Raw genomic sequence first — 6,000 nt, forward strand, 5'->3', positions numbered from 1 at the left:
TCACTGTAATAAGTTTAATTTGAGGTTTAAAGTCTTAATCAATGACACTGAAGAGGCCATAAAAGCACCAGAGAACAGTCTGATTGACAGCTGATACTGTAGTAAATAACAACAAAATGCAAAAAGTGTAACTTCATTAAATTCATAAAATGGTCATTCTGCTATAAATTAGATTTGACAAGCACAGAGTGTGTTGGCACCCTGTCAAGTAGGACATGTCGGATTAGTAAGCTTATCTGTTTCACAACAATAAATAATAACGAGGAGACAAAAGATGTCACGGTTTATGAAGATATCCTGGTGACATGACATCGCAGGGTAGGTTCATTCGTTTGAGATATCTTTCCCCGAAGTAAGAGAGCTGCAGTGCACCAAGAGCTTTGGGTTACACAAGTTCAACACATCGGAAAATACCAGGGCCAATTTATAGCCATTAACAACCGCGGCACTCATCTTGTTAGCATTGCCTAAGCTAATCTTAGGGGAGAAAAAAATAAAATAAATCGATTAAATGTAACTTTAATTTAAGTAAATATGTCTGCTGCTCTATTGTTGCAGGCCGGGAGAGTGGAACATTTGGCTTCAACTTCATAGCCTGAGCACATCTATGACATCACAGATGCCGTCGGAGATAGCACCCACTGCTGGAAGACATCTCGGATAATTAACTTTCTAACGTTCCCCCGAAACTTGTTCAAGGCAGTAGTATGTGAAATTAGAATGACGCGGTATTGAAACTCGACTTGTGTCATTCAGCATTACCATGCATGGCATCGACCCACCGATACAGGGCCCGTCTGAGAGAAAGAGTCAGGAGACACAGATAGAGAACGGTGTTGAGAGCAGGAGGAGAGAACGAGATGAATATCTGTCCAATGTGGTTCTTTAAGATGCACAGACCCGGCTCCAGCACCTGCAAGCAAAGGGGCTTATCTGTCAGGTTTCATCTGCTCAGCAGGGTGTGTGTGTGTGTGTGTTTTGGAGAAGGAGTGGGTGAGTAGGGCAAGTTGCAGCAAGCCTATCAAGCACATATTCACTTACTGAGACGGTAAACACCTGAAAGAGTTTAACTCTCTTGTTGCGCATGATCAGGTTAAGGATTAGCACCAACAAAAAAAAAGTATATATATATATATATATATATATATATATATATATATATATATATCAGATGGATTCTTCATTTCTTTGTTGTTTTTTTCCACTCTCTTTATCCGCCCCCCTCTGAAGCCTGACTCAGGCCCTTTACAGTCTGGGTGTTCTGGGAGCTTTGTTGGTAAACCAGTGGATTATCCCAATTGCTTTATGACTAAAGCCTAGCCTGCTATTACAGTGCTTTGTCATAAAGAAATCACATCTTCCCAGACACCCTGAGACAGAACCTGACACACACACACACACACACACACACACACACACACACACACACACACACACACACACACACACACACACACACACACACACACACACACACGCACACGCACACGCACACGCACACGCACACACACACACCCTACGCCCGAGGGGTTGACGAGAACGTACCACATCACAGCCGACGGAGCCCTCATCACATGCTAAAACTCGAGCCTAGGAATGCCCCTTGATGCACAAATGCATACAAACGCACATTGAAAACACCCCATTGCGTAGACTTACCCTCGGGCAAATACTGTGGCTGAGTGCGCAGGGTGCTGTAATAATGATAAAAAGCTTACGCCATGTGCAGCAATTCCTGTGTGAATTACTCATCAGAGCGCACCTGCCAGAGGACGAGCCACACGAATTACAGAAACACTACAATGCGCCGATGTCCCACGGATCAGATTACGTGGGGGCCGTTGTAAGTGCAGCTCTCGGCTCTTGTTACCCGGCTTAATTGAACATAGCTTGGATTTGACGTCGGCTAACAACATGGAGTTAGCTCCCTCCTGCATTAGTGCCACAGCGAATTAATTCTCCCAACAGATCAATGGGCTTATGGTCCATACAGATCAGCACGGAGAGATTTCACGAGCGGGCTGCTGCATCAGCTGGCTAATTTTCTGCCCCTTCTCCACAGCCACCCCCCCCAACCAACCTTATTTATCATTGGGAAGAAATCAGATACACACACACACACACACTTTTCCCCCGCTGTTTTTCCATCTTCTTCATCTATATAGATACAAACACCGACGGGCCCTCGCTGCCATACACAGAATCCAGATCAATAAGTAATGGGCGTCCCGCTGAGCAGATGAGCTCTCTCGGACTCTGCCCGTCCTGATTGAACACTGTCTCTTTGTGTAGCTCGGGGCATTCTCCGGCCTCAGAGAGAGCGACGGACTGAAGGAGGGTAGGTGGAAGGAGGAAAAAAGAAAAGAGGAGCGAGGACAGAGAGCGACGGAGGGGAGAAGATGGCCCGGAAAGGAGGGAAGAGCCGAGTGCCAAGATGTTGCACAACAACCCTTAGTCTTTCCAACAGGCAGAATTATCATTCAGGGCAAAAAGAACGCCAACAACGATGCAATACCCTGGACTTACAGGATACAGCTTAGCGCCACCCCCATCCTCAACAGCACATGCCCACACACAACCTAAAATAAGCTTTCAGACATCATCCCATGGGATCATCTCATCCCTTTAAATATGTCTGGAAAAAAATAGTCAAGATCACATGAGATACCTATTGAACTTGTACTAACCTCTTTAAGGATGAGAAGTATGTAATGACAAATCCCATGGAAAAGCCCATTTCTCAGTGCTTTGACATCCTTAAGCCGCCTGTGGCATTAAGCCTCAAAGCCCATTTGTTCCTGCTGAAGATGCAAATCTTTAAATAGTGTCACAAATATAACATAACATTTTTTTTTTTTTTTTTAAAGGCTCAGGAGTTTTCTTGAAAAAGCTCGGCACTGCAGTTTTTAGCAAACGTCGAGAGTTTTGTTGAGTGTTTACAGTGGGATTGATACTAAACTAATTACAGCGCCCGTGTTCGTGGTAATGAAGAAGCATGATAGCCAGTGAGTTTGTGTAGCACATTTATTTGTTTGTTCTTTTGTATATAAAGATGGAGGTCTACGGCACAGAGGAACGAGCTAAATCAGACTCTGGCTACACAAGTAATTCATTTCTTATTTTGTTCTTTTTGTGTGATTTGTTGACAACAGCATTCTTCTGAATGACAAATCCAAAACTAATCTCACCTTAACAATTGTCCGAATTTGATCTACTAATTTTATGAAAATGCATCGATTACAACAACATACTAATCTACCGAAAACATATACTCGCCAGATTGGAATGAATGCTTTCAAGTGGGAGTTGTCTAACTTCACATTTATATTTCCTCTAAAGATTATAAAGCTAAAACCCAATTTCCATACCTGCACCCATTTCTGGACTAGCCGCTTTCTCACAAAACGTTTTTTTGATGCTAAATCTTTGTGCATCAAGTGCTTTTAAAAGCCACATCATGTGGAGGAAATGGCCGAGAACCTTTAGTCCCTGATAGTCTGCCCTTGAGTGCTGCTCTTACAATACGGGCTCGTCAGAATAGCGGCCTGAGCTTTGCAGTTGTGCCTCTGCGTGATGCGGAAAGTAAAAAAGACAGCCGACTGGCCTTCGGAGCACTTCAAAAAGCCCAAAAGCAGTGTGAGCCGGAGCACAAGTGACAGACACACACAGGGGGCCAATGGCCCGTGTGTACTGCTGCGGCCGAGGTGCATGTGTGTTTGCGGTGTGCCTATGCATGTGTTGTGTGTGCGTGGGTGTGTGCGCGCTGGATGACAGGAGGCCTATTAAAAAGCTGCCTGAGGAGAGGGCTTTCAGTCGGGAATTTATGGGGGGGCAGAAAGGACGGCGAGGCCATTGTGTGTCAGAGTTCCATCCCGAGAGCTGGAATTAGAGCCTTTTCTCCTCCGCTCGGCTGCGAGACTCCGTACCGCCGCGGCCCCGTCTTTAATTAGAGCAGCTCTAAGGAGACAGCCGCGAGGAGGAGACAAAGAGCGGGGAGGAACGACGAGCGACGGAGATAAGAAGGAGACAAACGAGGAAAATAAACATAATCGTTGGGAGGAAAAGAGAAGAGAGAAATTGGATTCACACCGTTTGGCAATGCTGTGCAAGTCTGATTGGGAGTGTAACGAGGTGAATGATAACAACATGATGTGAAATATGATAAAAGGTTATTCCTGGTGGTGTCATGAGAATCTCTGTAGCAAGCCACTGATTGGAAATAGCAGCTAATGTGACTTTCGCAGGGTGTGTTTGACTTTCAGTTCTATTAACTTCCCCCCTTTCAGGCCTCCGCACACAAACAATGTCGAGCAGTGCACGACGCGGCGCCTGTGTGGAGGTTATAGCACAATCAAATTAGGTAAACAAACGTTAATGGATGATAATGAATGTGAGCATTATCTCCAAATAGAGTGTCCATTAATATTGATGATTGTTTTTATTCCGACGCATTACAAACCAAAGCAACATCAATATTTGTCGGAGCAAATGAGCGAGAGAATGTACATTCATCAGCAATTGGATAACTAAATGGATAGATGGAGGAGATAAACACAGGCTGTTGTCTCCTCTGCTGATGATCTATCCGTTTAGGCTTGTAAAGTTCATTTATGTTAAATGGATTTGATTGTTATGGGAGGTAAACAATATGTCAAGCTCGATTTCAAAATAACTCATTCTGCTTAACAGCTAATGTTACAGCCTGCTGGTGAAAGGGTTTGTCTTGTTTGTTAACTGGCAGGGCGATCAAACGGGTTGTCCCGTTGAAACGGGGGATAATACTGGCTGTTGGTGTAAAACGCTGCTGCAGATTTGTCGGTGCGTGTGTGTGTGTGTGTGTGTGCCTTTAATCTCCCACCTGACGAGCCCCCTCGCAAAGAAAAAGTAAAGTTGATGATGGATTTTCTGGGACACTGTAAAGCGATTAAATGGGGGGGGAAAAGGCCTATCATGGGACATCACAAGACTGTGTCTACAGCGCGCACACACACACACACACACACACACACACACACACACACACACACACACACACACACACACACACACACACACACACACACACACACACACACACACACACACACACAGTGAGGTGTGTTGACCCTGGCTATATTTAGGCTTTCTCTCCAGTGTGTCTTAATCCTGCTGTCTGCCATGTTCCACCTGATTAGTCTGATCATTCACTTCTGACAGGCACATTTCTTAACCCTCCACGCAAACACACGCACACACCCACAAAAAGGAAGTCACGCACACTCACACAAACACACGTGATGCATCACACACACACGCACAGACAATCTGACTCGAAAGGGCGAGGGAATAAAAGCCTGAAGAGAATGATGCGATGGCCCCAGTCACTCACAAGGAAAATATCCCATCATAGCCCTCAGTTACCGGCGTCAAACCTCACTTCACATGGCCAGTTGCAAACACTGGCTCATTTAGTGTGAGGCGCACGCACGTAATTAAAGCTCATCAACGTGTAAAAATCCCTCAGGAAAAAAAGGTTTCCACTCCAAAATGTGAACGATGAGCCCGTGTATATTCTCTTGGGGGACTTCAGTGCAGAGAGATGAGAAGGTCTGAGGCCAGAAACGAATGCAAATGAGAGGTTCGACTGTGGGGTAGATGCTGGGTTTCCCACACAATGCCTGAACAATATTGCCCTTCACCTGCTGAGATCTAAAGCAGTAATCAAGAGGCGTGGAGAGCCATGGCGACTATTTCTGTGTGGGGGACCCTCGCCGTCTCCGTCTGACTCCCTCAGGCTGCAGATAAGAGTCACCCTAGTGTGTGTGTTCATGCATGTAGGTGAAGGAAGTGTATCCCTCCCCCTTCGGTAAGCCATCTCTCTCTCTCTCTCTCTCTCTCTCAATCCCCCCCCCCCCCCCCCATTGATCCTGTATTCCAAGCAGTTCCTCGATGACCAACCTGCTGTTAGAGCTGTTGTTGCAGTCCAAGTTGATTTAGTTGAGCTCTCCGTGCCTGAACTCC

The sequence above is a fragment of the Cyclopterus lumpus genome, chromosome 3 (genome assembly GCF_009769545.1).
Source record: "Cyclopterus lumpus isolate fCycLum1 chromosome 3, fCycLum1.pri, whole genome shotgun sequence".
NCBI classification, from domain to species: Eukaryota; Metazoa; Chordata; class Actinopteri; order Perciformes; family Cyclopteridae; genus Cyclopterus; species Cyclopterus lumpus.